This window comes from Macrobrachium nipponense, chromosome 34, assembly GCF_015104395.2.
Source record: "Macrobrachium nipponense isolate FS-2020 chromosome 34, ASM1510439v2, whole genome shotgun sequence".
Taxonomy (NCBI): Eukaryota; Metazoa; Arthropoda; class Malacostraca; order Decapoda; family Palaemonidae; genus Macrobrachium; species Macrobrachium nipponense.
The window spans coordinates 14,816,235-14,833,248 of record NC_061095.1 but is presented as its reverse complement, the minus strand read 5'-3'; the positions used below and the strand labels follow the sequence as shown (position 1 = coordinate 14,833,248).

At 36.1% G+C, this 17,014-nt stretch overlaps 1 protein-coding gene across 5 annotated transcripts in view; it reads left to right on the top strand.

Moving 5' to 3' along the window:
* LOC135207926 (terminal nucleotidyltransferase 5C-like) overlaps window positions 1-17,014 on the top strand; it is a 775,982-nt gene that overhangs the window by 711,070 nt on the left and 47,898 nt on the right. The window contains exon 1 of one of the 5 annotated variants that reach the window (XM_064239880.1): window positions 10,073-10,209. The exons of 3 other annotated variants lie outside the window; for them this stretch is intronic. The gene's annotated coding sequence lies outside the window, so the exon portion shown is untranslated. Of the gene's footprint in view, window positions 1-10,072; window positions 10,210-10,991; window positions 11,150-17,014 lie in introns of those variants that run through there. One more of the 5 variants, XM_064239882.1, reaches the window with a different exon arrangement.

Below are 17,014 nucleotides of genomic sequence, written 5' to 3'. Positions count from 1 at the left end.
GAGAGGAGAGAGAGAGAGAGAGAGAGAGAGGCATAGTTAATTGAAAGGAGTGTCTCTTCACAGACAAAAGCTATATTGCATTAACGGACAGGAGAATAAGGCGATAATAAACAATAATGACTCGCTAGTGCGGTAGAGGTAGGTTAAGTAAACAGAAATGAAACAGTGATTGTGGAAACGTTTGTTTTGTGAGGGATACGTTGTTACTCCGCGCAGGAGAAAGTTAACGCATAGGAATATCTTATTAGGTTGTGGGAGAAACGTTTCTATATTCTTATAAGATTGAGAGAAACGTTTCTATATTCTTATGAGATTGAGAGAGAAACGTTTCTATATTCTTATGAGATTGAGAGAAACGTTTCTATATTCTTATGAGAGAAGTGTTTCTGTATTCTCATGAGGTTAAGGATTTAAAATTTATTTAAAAACGTTGATTTATAAATCGTTTATGGCGGGCCTTAAGAAAACAGTTTCTATTATTCTATGAGACTCGAGAGAGGAAACGTTTCTATAGACAGCGAGAGAAAAACGTCGATGGTACTGTCTGTCGAGAGGAAGATATATCGAGGAGTTTTTTTCTGAGAGAGAGAGAGAGAGAGAGAGAGAGAGAGAGAGAGAGAGAGAGAGAGAGAGAGAGAGAGAGAGAGAGAGAGATTATACTATTTCCAGGAGAGTATTGTTATTTTTATCCAGAGAGTGAAATAGTACCCTTGGGGAAATTAATTGTCTAATTGGCTATGTGAGTTTCTGGGGCTTCTTTGAGGTCAAAATCAGCTGTTGTAATTCATAAAGAACCAGAGCAAAGTCCAGGTATGAGAGAGAGAGCGAGAGAGAGAGAGAGAGAGAGTTATCAAATAATCCATTTGTTACTTCTTGTCCAACTGCTGTTCCGTATGGGAAAATATCTGTAAAATCTTTTGTAAAAAAAAAAGTTCGGTTGAATTATTTGCCCTTGTGTCCAGTGATAAAATATGAATACGCTCTGTGTGTGTGTTTATGTGTGTTTGTGTGTGCTGTAGCACAAATGTTAGCGCTTTCAGCTCTTAGCTGGATTGACCAGCATAAGATCCCCTAACCAGATAATGAAGGACGATATGGGACTTACTACGTTTTTCAGTTATCAGTCGACTGTTGTGGGTTGCTGCTGGGTTAGAGAGAAAGAGTGATCGCCAGAAATGAGGTTGGGACCGTTTCTCAGTTTATTGCATTTTCGTCAGAATGGAAGCCGAGCATAAATCTTAAATTTATAATCCAAAACTATAGCAAACTTATCAACGTGCTTTCCTTGAAACATTGTTTCATAAAAGCCCTATCCCTGAATGAGCATTCCTTCTGTTTACAAAGAGGCGTCGGTGTGTGTGTGTGTTTTTCTAATGAGTGAGTGCGTACGTGTGTGTGTTTTCTCAGAAAGACCTCTGACACTAGGGGCATTAAGTTCGTATATTGCTTGGGAATAAGGGTAAGGTGTTGTGGGGTTAAGGGGGCGGGGTTGGTAGGTAGGGGGCGAAAGGTATTCAGACCCAAATATGGATACGTGCACTTGTTATTACGTGGGGGTGAGCCGATACAGTCTTTACTTCTAAAAGGCTGTCTGTGCTTTGTGAGTTTCCGTCCTTGGATAATAAGCTTTTGTTTGTCTTTCTTTTTCACAGTCCGGCTGTTCCTTTGCATTGTTTGCGCAAGCACATTGTTCACGTCTCCCTGTTTGTCTTTTTTAAAACACGTAAATGCGCCGTAGAATTTCGAGAACGCGTATTTAGCTAGATAAATCTCATGAAATTCCAATCTGATATTCAGTCCACATACTTCAGAGAGACCTGTGGCGAAAGTAGTCGAGTCCGAGAGACCTGTGGCGAAAGTAGTCGAGTCCGAGAGACCTGCGGCGAAAGTAGTCGAGTCCAGTGGAATCACATGTGCAATGTGAAAGAGGCCGTCTTGTGGTATGTGCGGTGGTTTGACCATTATTCCATTAAATATAAATAATGCAATTTCTACAGGTTGTTTAAGCGCCAGGAAAAGTGGCAAAGCCATAAAGGTCTCCAGCCAAATCAATAATGTCTTTTAGGTGAATTGATTTTTAAGCATTTTATTCATTTTAGATTCCTCGGGTTGGAGGGGAATGTCGACCTTATATCCGTGTTGACAGCTGAATAAAAAAAGATTATGAACATTATCTTCTTTTTGGAAGGTTCGGTGGGACATGATGTTGGAAATAAGGAGGAATGAAAGGGAAAAAAAATAAATTAAAAACTCAAGGAAGCAATAGAAAATAGACCCTCCTCTTATTATCAGAATTCTGCAAACGAATAAGGCTAATGAATCTTCACATCATCACAAGTGAAAATGGAATATTTTTACCCCAGTTCGCCGACCTCAAACAGCCCGGCCAGTTTCTCCTTTTAGGGTGTGTCCGCTCTTCTGTAAATGTGTCTTATCATAACACGACTCGGATCGAGTTTAGACAGCACTGGCGGAAGAAGCATAGGAAATATATGTTAAAATCGCCCATTTCTCTTCTTTGACTTGCTATACGTGATAGATAAAACGGAGATCATAAATGATAAATTACGTGGGTAGTAGTCACGAAAATAGCTAGTGGGTCTCCCCCCATATTTAGCTAGATAAATCTCATGAAATTCCAATCTGAAACTGTCCTTTCGCAGTTTTCCTCTCTGGACGCCTCAGTGGCGTGATCGGGACGGTCTTGGCCTGCCACCTCGGTGGCCGCGAGTTCGATTCTCTGGCATTCTACTGAGGGGGTCAGAGATGTGTATTTCTGGTGATAGAAGTTCACTCTCGACGTGGTTCGGAAGTCACGTAAAGCCGTTGATCCCGTTGCTGAATAACCATTGGTTCCATACAACGTAAAAACACCATACAAACAAACACACACCATTGACTTGAAATTCAAGCTTCTAAATACAAAAAGAAGATATTTCACTTAATAAAAATAAATTAATTAATAGCAGATAGAGATGTATTATTAAATAAATTCAAGGAGAATAGCATTAGAGCAGTAATGCTTGGCATCTTTGCTTGAATTTTTTAAAGATTCTTGAAACGTACATAAGTTCCTTCGACTATACTCACATCCCAAGGCTCCAGCTTTTAAAGCTTATCCAAGAGCTTGAGGCTGGTGGGGGTGAACTAAAACATAGCCTTCAGAGGGTTGAGGTTCACTGATTTCTAACATCTTATTCTGGAGTGTGTATTATAAAAATAAATGCAAGTAACGCGGCTTGTAAAAATAATGGTTTGTTTTTTGGAGCTTTATTCAGTAAAAGCGATGTCACGGCAGGGTTAATTGCTCCGGTACACAAACTCTCTCTCGGGAGGAAGGAGCATGTACACACGAAGGTGTACATACACTATATATATATATAACATATATATATATATATATATATAGAATATATAGGATATATATATATATATATATATATCCACACTTCTTGTATTCACTGTTACACAAGTGTGGGAGTATTTTTATTTTCTATGCCTGGCTGTTTAAAAAGTTTAAAAGTAAAATATCATTTTCTGTGCAAAAAAACAAAAATGTTCATATGAATGCAAAGTGGAGCAATATTGCACTGATGAGGCTTATGGTAGTGGATGGCCTGTACATTGTACATGTAAATCTTTATTATCAAAATGGTATATATTCATGACGAGTAACCGAAGCCGCTGAGATTAGAAGACCCTTTCGGTAAAACTTTTATACCTCTCTTTCTCTCTCTCTGTCTTCTCTCTCTCTCTCATTTTTATATGTTTGCTTTTTTCTTGACACATCCATTTATATGACTTTATCAGTAACGTTCGTATTTCATCTTCTATTTATGTTTATAAGTAAATTTATTTCACTTTCATTTACATGTAATTCGTTTAGTTTACCTTAATTTCTCCTCTAATTTATCGATATAAAATTCGTTCGAATTTCATATCTCCTGGTTTGCTTATTTAAATTCTTTGCCTTTCGCATTGCGCATTTTTAATCTCTTCTTTCCATTCCCCCGGTTATCTAATCTTCATGTACTTCTCTCTCGTTTTGCAATTTCAAATTATCATTTATCTCATTTTATTTTCCATTTCCTTCACGTTCGCTTATTCGTTAATTTCACTTTCCCATCCAAATCTTTCTGGCCTTTTCATAATCACTCAGCTTTTATCCTTTTTTGTTCATTTTTTTTACCTATTCGCTTTACTATTATCAAGTTAATGTCATCTTCCGTTTGCCGTCTTCAAACAGTTGTTATTTCCCTTTTATTCTTTTTTCTTCCTCTTCTTCCTTTCTTCCTCTTTCAGTGATGCTCTCTGAGGGTGAGTATCTATCAGCCTCTTCAATTTAAAGGTGCGCTCCACCGAGAGAGAGAGAGAGAGAGAGAGAGAGAGAGAGAGAGAGAGAGAGAGAGAGAAGCAAGCTCGATCCCCTCCCTCTGTCTCTCTCTCTCCCTGGAGTGCTCAAACCGACGACTTATGTTTTCCTGTTGAATTTTCTTCTACCAAGATTTTTTGTGACTGCCCATTTTTTTTCGATGGTTTTTTTTATGGCGCCTTTTTTTTTATTTTTTTTTTTTTTTTTTTTGCGAGTGCGATGGCTCTCTCACCTCTCTCTCTCCCTCCATTCTTTTTTTCGACTCTGTGTTTTATGCGTTCCTGTTGCAAGCAATTTTTGTGTGTGCGTGTGCTTTTTTTTTATCTTCTATCGCTGGGAATTGGATTCTTTTGTTTTATTTATTATTGATTTTCTGTTCTTTAGTGGTTAACGGTATTAACGCTATAATGAATGAATATGTTATTGGACGTTTACATATATAGGTATATATATCTATATATATATATTATTATATATATATATATATATATATATATATATATATAGATATATAAATACCTATTAAATAAACAGAGATTGCTTTACAAACAAAATTGCACAAGTTACTAGAATTTTAGAATATCCAAAACTCTGTTGTATGAGTAAGGAAAGGCTAGCTCAAACCCCTTATGTTATTGGAGGGATGGATTCCACCAGTTGACTCTCTCTCTCTCTCTCTCTCTCTCTCTCTCTCTCTCTCTCTCGTTTTGATCCACATCTGAAGCAGATAGTTACTTCCATCGTCCTGATTTTCTTTCTAGAGTAAAGAGGTACAGTATCGCGAATCTTTTGTTTACAATTCGTTTGTTGTTTTTCAATGTGTGATAGTATCGTAACGCCAGGTCACCGCGCAGATAAATCAGTGAATTCTGTGTCTGTATTTTGTTATAAATTTAAGATACGTAATATAAGTTAAAAAGGATGTATGAAGTAGATATATACGGTTCAGTATGTTTGGGAGGTAGGCGCGTGATGCCGAGTAGGTAGGTAGGTAGGTAGGCACCTTGGTGGAGGCAATATTAGGCCGTCCTTGTCTACCTTGACCCTACCAGACCTGCCCTCTCTCTCTCTCTCTCTCTCTCTCTCCTCTCTCTCTCTCTCTCTCTCTCATGTCGGTAACAAATTGCGTTGTTCTAAATTATACTGCTCACTGGCTACATGTGTCAGGTATACTTCTCGAAAATATCGTTCTCTCTCTCTCTCTCTCTCTCTCTCTCTCTCTCTCTCTCTCTCTCTCTCTCTCATTATGTTAACAGTTTGCGTCGTTATTAATCGTATAGTTTAACCCCCTTGTGCATTTTACAAGTAGCTCCAATCCGTTTAGCTCTTGTTTTGCGTTTTCACCTAGATCAACTTTACATACTTTTATGTATTTTGCATTCCCAGACGGTTTTGCTGATTTACTTGACGTAATATATTCTAAGTTTTTTTTGCGTGTATATACACTCGCATGCATGTATTTATGTATGTATCTGCACAGGTGAATGCAGTTTTTTATACAGTAAGTTTGTGTGTGTGTGTTATATGATATATATATATATATATATATATATATATATATATATATATAGGAATATGACCATATTTGTAGAATTTAGAAGGGATGGTTTTTTTTATCCGGCCATGCTAACTTCTGTATTATTTATTCGTAGAGAAAAACGAAAGCATTTTTCAGATAGAACTTTTCACGGGGATTCCAGATGTGCTCTTATTTATAGTCTTCTGCAATGAATAATATATAATATATATTATAAAATACATGTAATACAAAATATATACAGCATACCTAGTAATGCAGTGTATATATATTTGCAAAGAAAGCGATTGAGTAACAGCATGGTCATTCTTCCATTTACGGCATCGAGTCGAACTTACGCTCGCTTGTAACATACGAACTTTGTATGATTTGGTTTTAGCGCTACTCCTCGTGTATTATGTTTTGTAATTCAGTGATATGTTCAAGTTTAAGTATGCTTGTAAACGCAGTATATATGATTTGAAGACGTAATTTCTTGTATTTGGTATAGAAGTGTATTTGTAATTTCTTCTCCACTGCATACTTGTATTAGGTACATAAGTGTATTTATGTATGTTTTTTTTTAACTTGTGCACGTATTTATGCGTATTAGTATGTTCGTGTGCGCAGAGAAATAAAATCTGTGATTAGCTGACTAGATAGTGTTGGGAAATTATGTTGTTAGATATTTAATGTGTTTATGCCACAGGTCACTGTGCTCTGCATTTGAGAGTAATAGTTGTGTTTTCAGTGATATCTTGTAACCTGCAAAAGTAGGTTAAAAGAGAAAAAAGCTTAGATTTTTATCTCTGAACGAAAGAGATATATCATTTAGGATTGTCAAACTCATTAAGAGCATTGAATAAATTTGACCTGGAATATTTGAGAATTGTATTGGACAAAGTTATTATGGTTTTGCTAAATAATACCATTAAATATGGATTTTATTATTATTATTATTATTATTATTATTATTATTAATATTATTATTATTATTATTAGCCAAAGGATTTGTCCCGAAACGAGGGACGAAAATCGAATCAAATTAAGTTTCAAAGTCGTATAGCTAGTATCGCCTAAAGATTGCTATGCAAGGCGCACTGTAAGCTCCACCCAAGCCCAAAGAGGATTGAGTCATTAGGTTATTGCTCTACAAAGATGAATGTTCCCTCTCCCCCCCCCCCTTTTTTTTACCACGCCCCTTGCCTCTACTTGCCCCAAAATACTACTCAAAAGAAGCGCCTTGGCATGAGAACTGTGTCCCAAAGTCATTCTTATTGAATATTAATGAATTTTCTTTAACTTAATGTATATATGACATTTAGACCTTCGAGAGTGTCGGTTAGTTTAGGAATAGTCTTTTTTTTTCAGTTTAGTTTGTTTTACTATTTCCAAATCTTGTCTGACGCTAGAATTTATAGTTAAGAGGACACTCATTGTATCTCAATGGCTGACCAAGAAGTTGTTTTTATTATATTTTTGTCTTCACAAAACTGTTCTGATTTTCGTTTAGGTCTGTCATTACTAAACAAAAGTCATTACACATTTATTTTCTGTCATTACTAAACAAAAGTCACTAAACATTTATACCCTTTGAAGACGAGCCATTAATACTTTGTTTACTGCCCTCAATTCTCTAAGAAAAACACTGTGGAGAAGAGTAACAGTTCTCAGAAGAGCGAGAAAACACTGCCTTGAGTACACTTGAGGTGAAGTGTTGGTCCACCGTCCATTCACGAAATGGGGATTCCCTCAGATTATGCTTTTACATAATCTCTGGGTTGAAATACGCTTTGAAAATTAAAGTTGCTACGAAGTTTTCATGAATGGAGAGTTAATGGTTTAGCGGACTTTTTTTTTTTACTAAAATCGCTGTAAAGCTTGAATGAAAACCTGTTAGAAGTTATTGTTGTCGTCAGTGAAACCTGTTAATTAGAGCAGAAGTCTTCTCCCAGAGTTAATGCGAAGTTGATTCATTTCGAAGTGCTGAAGTGAAATTGTTTTGAAAGACACTTAATGCGTCATTAACATCACTTAATATTTTGTAGTTGGCATGAATGATATTATTTCACAGCACTTTTTTTATTTAATTTGTTTTTTTACACAACAGGAATGTTATCTCAAAGATTTTTACTGATATTTCTTAGCACTTTTTTTATTTATTTTTTTTACACAACAGGAATGTTATCTCAAATATTTTTATTCTCGTTTTTTGAAGAAGTCGTTAACTTACATATTTCTGCATACTTCTAGCCATGGTTTCCCTGTTATTAATGACCCTCGTTTCTTTGTTTACACCATAGGAATTTTTATATTCGGCTTTGCCTCGACAACAAACGCCTTCTTGTTCCCAGAAGAGAAAGTAGAGGAGATTTTGTTTATGGTTGTCAGTGGGAATCCCATCCGCCTCCACTATGGAGCCAGAGTCGCCTGCCTGTCTGAGTCAAGGAAGGGTTAGTTAGTATTTGATAAGAAGCGACGGAGGAAAAGCAGAGAAAAAAAACTCACAAACAACAATATTTATAGCGTGAGTGAAAAGAGGCCGGGGAAGATTCCTATTTATAACTTTCCGTGGCTTCAAAATCCTCGCGTCAGTCATCATATTTTTGTTTCATATGGGATTTAATGAATTTATTGGAAGTATGTTGAAGTTTAACCATTAGCACTTACTTTTTACTTTTTCATATAGTCATTAATCCTTTATTCAGCTATTCCATCTGTATAACGAACACATCATGGAATTTATTGAAGGTATATTGACTTTTAGCCATCAAAGTTTATTTCTTATTTCCTGCCATTGTTGTTGATCTGTTATTCAGGAATCCCATCTGATTTTCTGTTGTAAATTGTCACCTTTACGAAGAAAAGCATATTAGTATATATATATATATATACTATATATATATATATATATATATATATATGTAACTGCTTGTTACGGACGAAAAGCCCCAAAATTTGGCAAAACCTCTTGATACGCTCTAAAGTGAAACGCCACGGACCAGTGTGACGGTTACGTAACGGAGCAAATCTGAAGTAGAACGTCACAATATCCGATGCAGATCTCTATATTTTATTTTTATTTTCTCGCCTCGCTTTCTTAGTAACACAGAGCCCATGTGGGGAAACGCGATACTATATGCAATTAAGGACGATAAAGTGTTACAAGAAATTCCCAAATGTCAGGTTTCAGAGACGTGAATAACCTGTGAATCCACCTTCTCTCTCTTTCTTTCCCGTCCTTTCTTCCCTGTTGAGATGCAGCATTACACACACACACACACACACACACACTTTCTCAATCGTTGGTTTGTCACTTTCTGTTTTATAATCAACACACACGGAGTCGATCTCTGATTACCTTCTGTGAGCACATAAACACGGAGCTCCCCCTTGAGTATCAATTATTATTAACACATACAGAGTGGGCGTTCTTTATTATTTACACATACAGAGTGGACTTTTTTATTGTTAACACATACAGGGGAAGCGTTCTTTATTGTTAACACATATTGACTGGGCGTTTATTATCGTTAACACATACAGAGGAAGCGTTCTCAATTATGAACAACCACAAAGGAAGCGTTCTTTATTATTAACACATACTGAGGGAACGTTCTTTATTATTAACACATACAGAGAAACATGGTCTTCCAGATTCCTGTTATTTAGAAGAGTATTTAAAAAATAATTAGATAGGTAAATAAAACGTACGTGAGTTAGTGGAGTTGTAAACTAAATTCAAGGAAATGCAAGGAATTTATAGTATTTTTCATTGCAGTGAATAAAACGTTCTTAGCAAATTACGTCTCCCACAGATTTCCTTTTAGCAATGGAAAGACCAAAAGTCTCTTTTCGGAACCAGCTGAACCCCCCCTCTTCATTCAGTTCCAGTAACTATACGTTTTATAGACTTAATATATTTATGATAAAAGAAACTGGAATTAGCATGTAGAAAAACATTCCTCAAGTTTGAATGTTTAGTACCATACGTACAGTGTCCTCTCTCTCTCTCTCTCTCTCTCTCCACAGTATCGCCTCAGATTCACATATAGTAACCGAACAAGACGCCAGACGTCTGGGGAGTGAGGGGGGAGGGGGTGTGAGTGTATAGGGTTGCTATAATGGGCTGTAGCAGAAGCAACCAGAACTGGTTGTTACTATGGAAGAAGTGGGAGGAGGGTTGAATATAAGTCCTACTCGTACTAGAGGCCATTGCTTACACTCCTGAAGGTTAACGAAACCTGAAAGAAAGAAAGAAAGAAAAAGTGTAAGGCGGCTCAAGCCATTACCGGTATGATGATGATACACTATCGAAAAGGTGAGAATTCTGGTTCATTGGTATAATGGTGAGAGTATCTATCTTAATTATCTATCTATCTATCTAGCGATATATGTTGTATGTGCGACAGGCTATGTATGTGGACATGCCCAAAAACCAACACAATTTTTTTTTTAAATACGAAAAACTTTGGGTTTGATATGTGCATAGCGTCACAGTGTGTGTGGAAAAATCATGGTATTGGGAGCTTTGTTCTAATTATTTACCCCCTTTCCTGATTGTATATTAGTATATATAATAATCTAATATAAGATATATGTAATTATAATAATATATAGATATAGGATATAGAATATATATATAATATTAGTTTTTTTATAATATAATATTATATAATATATCACCGCAACTATTAATCTTGGCACTAGGCCTACCCGAATCACGGACTTACTCGTAACTATTACGAGCTACTGTATTTGTAGAGAACAGTGCCATTGTTTAATTTAGAAATAAATGTAAAGAAGTAATTCAATTTTACCGTAGAAGATATTACATGTGTTATTTATTCCTCGTTTATCTAGTATTCCTCATTTATCTGAATTTGTACGATCAACTTGAGAACGCGAGATTCCTTGAAATGAAACAAAACCCGTTTAGCATTTGTTTAATGCAAGATACAAAGAAATTTTGAAAAAAAAACACGAAGTTTCTTTGCAAAGGACTTTTCGAAATTACCTCCATCTTCTTGCCAGTGTCGAACGCAGCAAGCCTCATCAATTGGTAACGACCCAATTCGTTCAACGACTCGTTAGGCGAGTTACGTAATTACATCACCCTGTCGCTGCTGCGGCGGCTGGTGCTGCTTCGTCAGGTTGGCCAATCTAATACCCGGGACTCCTTTGCGAGTCTTCCGTGGACATTGTTTGTCCCTACCCTGGTTGAAGTAGCCTGCCGGTCAGCTGCGTCCATTGCCGGGAAGGTAAGACATTATATGTGAATGAGCATTTGGAATTGATTGATCGAATGAAGGATTAGGTCAATGGCTCTGCCTTCTGAATTCAGCGCAGAGGGAATGTTGAATGCTTTAGGGGTATCAGGGATTAGGCTGATGGCGTTACTTTTCATTTTCGATGCAAAAAAATATAGTATGCATGTGGAGAATGGCTATAGGCGTACATTAGAGTATTGGAATATATTATATTGGATGGAACCTTTCATATCATTTAAGTAAAATTATGTGAAATATAATATCGTTAGAATGGTTTCCTGAACCGGGGAGGGAATTAGGATGTCTGAAAAGCAGTAGTAGGCCTATACGTGCCTTACTACCTATGTCTTGATTTTGTCACTATTTTTCATTTGGTAATCATTTGAATTTTTTTTTATAGTAACTTGAGCGAATTAAGCTTCTTTTTTTTCTTTTTTTTTCCTTTTTTTTTTTTTTTTCTTTTCAGCCTAGCTAGGCCTAACCCGAGTAGGAAGTTGATTGAAAAGTTGTGTTTAGTCCTAAAGAAATTAGTGGTTTTATAGACCCGAGTAAAATTATATCGAGTTGAAGGAACTGATACTTTTAGGCTACCTGTGTCGGTTGACTCGTTTTGTTAATTTTTGTCAAGGTGTAGGCCTTCGTAATATATGAAATAACTGGATTGTTTGGATACTAGTCACGTAAAATTCATCATAGGCCTAGGCCATAGCCAGTACTGTATTTTGAGTTTAAGCATAAACATTTAATTGCAGATTGTTATATAGTTTCCTTTGCTTGAAATTTAGTTTCTCACTAACAGGATTTTAGTGATCTCATAATTTAGATATTTTATAATGGCTTAGCCTGACAAATACTGCCTAACCTATCTGTGATGTGCTTTGGCTTACAGTATCTGATTTTGCCACCATAAACTTGTCCAATTCTTTATCAAATTGGGCATGACCTGGCTAGGTTAGCATTTTTAAAACCATACTGTATACAGTGATGCCTGGCTTTACCAAGCATTCACAACTAGACCTGGTTCGCTCAAACATTACTTAGCTTAGCCAGATTGTGGTTAGGCCGTTATTGCCAACTTTAATGTAACCTGATATAAACTCCTTGGCTAACTTAAGATGTGACATGGTTTGTCCCATTGACCAAATTTGGCGAAGGGTTACATAGCCTAACCAAACGTAGTTCTGTCGCATTATTTTGTGAGCAGTGATCTAGCCTAGCCAGCATAGCCAAATTTATTGATTGCTTGATGTTATGCAACTCTGTTGTGTAAACTATTCGTGACCTTGCATAGGCCACCAAAGGTTACCTATAGTGTGGTATGTTTTGACAATTTCCTGATATTTGCCTACATTTGTATATAGTTAATTGGGACAACTCTGTTTTAAATGACCTTGTATTATCTGAAATATTTGGATATGGGCTAATTATGTTTAAAAAATTATGACCTGCAATAGGTGAATGTAAATTTTGTGAACTACTACTGGTTGCTTATACTATTGTTTTACGGTAGTAGTTTGTGACTTAGAAAATTAGAATTCTGTTGGAAATAGTGGTTAGCCACATGTAAGTTTCAACAATAGGAGAGCATTGAGTAGATTAATGCAAAAAAATTATGGTGCGGAGTCATACCTGTCTAGGGGAGTTATCAAACATTAATTGAAGTAATGACTGCAACCTAACCTAACCTCACACTTTACGAAAGTTGTCGGGTAATATCTCGCCATCCTCCGTAGAACCCTGCCTAACCTGACTTAGGGAGAATTAATTATTTGCTTGCTCGCATTTTTTGGTTATTGTTTCCTCAAGTTTTATCCCCGTAAAGCATTCCCAGACCCTAAGACTGATCTGTCAGAACTCCCAAAATGAAGTGTATAAGTGATGCAGATGAAGCCTTATGAAACACTTGATCTGTACACATTTGCTATTTTTTATACAGATCATTATTTTCTTGCTATTTTTGTGGACAGGAGTTCCAAATTTTTTTTCTTTCTTTGTCTTATGAATTTGTCTTCAAGAAAGGGTGATAAAATACACTCCATGATATGCCAATGTACTCAAATGAACTAAAACAGTAAATCTTACATGTTTAAGTTATTGATATCCGACGAGTTAGAAATTAATTTTTAATGTAAAGTGTCCATATGTTATAAGTCTCTCTCGTTTTGTGATGCATAGTGCCAATAGAGTATCACCAGCTTAAAATTACATGTTTTTATACATGTAAAACTGTATTTAAAGCTGACACATGTAAGATAAACCAAATACGTAGTTGTTTAGTAAGTTACATTACAAATACTGTATGCAAATCATACTTGTCAAAGTTTCATCTTGACAGGATACTGTTGGTTTCAGAGTTTTGACAATTTCCTTAAGACTGGTTTCTCACTCTGGACCCCTCAGTGAAAAGTTAGTTTAATGGGTTAAGTCATTTATGGTAAATTACACTTGTAAATCCATTTCACACACATTTATCGTTGACTTTTTAGCATTGAAAGTCACATACGTCGCAGGTAACTCAAATTGCTGAGAAATTATCATGCAGTACTTTACAGTAATACCCTGTTAGTTTTATTATAAGTGCCATATTCATTACATGTAGTTATTCTGATCATTATCATAAATGGGTAAATTCTAACCAACCTTCCCCCTAAGTTTATCTTTCAACCAGCCATAATCAGTATGGTAATTTGTAACTGACATGAATATGTAGACAGTTGTTAACACATCTCCAGAAAGTAAATAGATTGGCCATTATGACAACAAAATGTTCATACAGTAATTTCTACCTCTCACCAACATATCTTGTAATTATAAACATATTTGCAGTGAAGTCTTATTGAAGAGAGTAGGTGATATGTTTGACAACAGAAAATTATATATTGTACTGGAAAAAGTCAGGTATTTTCACAAACTTGTAGGTACGATACATACACAATACAGTATAACATAGTAGAATTTTATCTTTACCCTTTTGTTGTATACAAAAGGTTAAAAATATATATATTTTTTTAAATTACAGCAAAACTTTACAGATAAGAGGAGGGAGTACCCTGGTAAAGTACAATACTGCAGTGTAGGTCAGGTTAGGATAGGTTATGTATTAATCACCAATAAATTAATATGATTGGCCCTTTTTTTATGCTTTAGTTTGCAGTGTAGCAGGCTTAAATGTCCTTATCCATAGCCAAGCATTATCCCAGTAAGGTATCCAGTGCAACTTGGTTAATTTTTTTTTTTATCCATCCAGATGAACATCTAATAGGGTGCTTTGGTGTGATCCCATAATATTGATGTAGATCAGGCCTTTATGCTTGAAAACCTTTTGCGAGTCATAATTTAGTGAACGCAAGTCCAATTGAACCCCAAATGAGAAGTCCCGTGTCACCGGAGTTGAAAAACTTATTGAAAGATAACTTGTTTACTTACCAGTCTTCAGATTATCCACTCTTTACTTACTTGGATGGTTTGGACCTACTCTGTCCTGGGGAAGCTTTAGCAAAGACATTCATGAAGGTTTGGCATTTTGATATCCAATACATTACTGTTTATGGGCATGCATTTTATTCAAATCTTAAGAATAAAAGTTATATGCCTTAGTTTTCAAACAGACCTTTTGCTGTTGTAAAGCCAGAAAGAAAGAAGCACCAGCTTTTTTTTTGTATTTCTTTTAACGGGATACTGGATTTTGTTGTGCTTTGGTGTGCAATGTTTTAACTACTACCTCTTAGTGTAACTGTAGGATTTTGCCTTAGTTCCACCTTTAGATCATTATACTTATTTACCTTGATTGTCTGGATCCCTCTGTATTGCTCTCCAGCACTCCACTCTCTCTCTACACTGTCTTGAGCACTTTGACCTTAAATGCGTCTGTGCCTGGTTTGTCTGCCTGAATTTCATTAAAGCAAAATCAGTTTAGGACAGGTCATGTAATTTTACTTTGTGAAAGGTAAACTATATTGTTTGTGCTTGGATTTTTGGTGTTTTATTTGCAACTTGAACCCTTACAATAGTTACTACGTATTGTAAATACTGTACAATTGTAAATACTGTACAGTTGCTAGCTACATTGCATACCTAGAAAAACATTGCTTTGTCATGATTATGTTGAGGCTGCAGACATTGAACAGCTGGCTATTTTTACTAGCTGATATTCAATGTAAAACTTATAACAACACTGATAAGTTTAATTAGCGGAACTGTATTTATATTTGGATCTGGCCACTGATTCAGCGATTTGCATTTGCAGTAGACACTGTCTTTTTAGTAATGGGACGTACATATTGGGTTTATTGAATATTTTTTTTAAGTCCTTATGATTTATTTGTGAAGTGAATTGATGAGTAGGAGTAGGTCTAGCAGTTGCAGTTCATAAATGAATTTTTTATTTTATTTTATTATTTTTTTTTTTGCATTCATTGTTTCCCTTACTCTTTAAATTAGCCCATCTTTTGAGACTTGTACTATTTTCATCAGTTGCTTAGACCATAGTTAATATTAAAACCTGTCTTATAATAGCTGTTAGTAAATTGCAAAGGAGATAAATCATCTGTTTTCAGGCTAGTTAAAAAATCTTGGAAAATTATCTTGCCTACAGTTTCTCTGCCTAAGATCGTATGCACTGATGTAATTGACCGTTTGGCAGCGTAACGGTTTTAAAGATTTTTTTAAATTTTCCAATAAGTTGTTGCTTATATGGTAATGCCTTCAGGCCTTAATCATGATTGGTCTCCCAACAAATTGCTGACCAGATCCACCGTTGTAAAACATTACTTGTGGGATAATCAGCATTATAGCGAACTAATGACTTCAGTCGCGTGTATACAAGCAAACTAATTTTTTCTCTGAACCATGTGGAAAATTAAACTAATTGTAATGGGAGAAAATATTTTGCACTCTTATCCAAACCAGAGGTGGAACGAAAATTGGTCCTATACAATATCTTGAAAGGTATGCTCTCCATTTTTATTGCGTTTCCCGATATGAAGTCCCGTGTTAGGCAGGATAGTAGAAGCTCCGTATTTACAACTCATCCACCTCCCCCACGCCCCCCCCTCCTCCCCATTGCATTATCCCCACCTGTGGAGGAAAAAGAGCCCTTCGCAACAAGTACTAATTTCCCTCGAGGCTGACCAAGTTTTTATCAGCCTTCAGTGGATCGCCGGTTCACCGGGAGAGGACGATACTGCTTATGTGCTGTCTAACCATTTTGTTACCATGCCTACTAGACCGATGACTTTGGATTTTACCCCGTTCGTAGTGCGCATGCGCGCTAATGCATTTAAAGATGTATTAAGTGTCTAGCATCCGTGTGCCACTTAGAATTTGAAGGTTGAACGCCATCTTGGAGTTTATTGAAGCATCAGGAAAGTTTTTTTTTTTCAGTAAAGCTTACCTCATTACATTTGTCGTTCCTTCGACAAGTTTATTTTTTAAGGAATTGTAACAGATTCGTCGTTGGTTCCTTTGAATTACAGTGCTTCAAAAAGGCTCTGTGGCTTTTTTTTATATATAAATCACAGAGCATAAACAATTACTTGCTATAAGTGTATATATATTATGAACTCTAACCCTCCATTAAGCGATGTCTAGTAAAGCTCACGTATGAGTTCGTGTGTAATGGTTGTAGTAGTAGCAGCACCAGCAGCATTCGTTCATTCACTAAATCGGTTTGATCATCCATTGGTGTTTGTTTGGAGGGCCAAGTTTTATGTCATCCTGGCCACTTTTTTTTGTTTCTATCCATCTGTCGAAACTTAGTTTTCTTTGTCGTAACTGGTTCAGTAGATGCCCTCAGGGTTTTCTTCTTTTTATGATGATTCGCACCTTTTTAGTCCCAGCCCAGCATCTGGAATAACC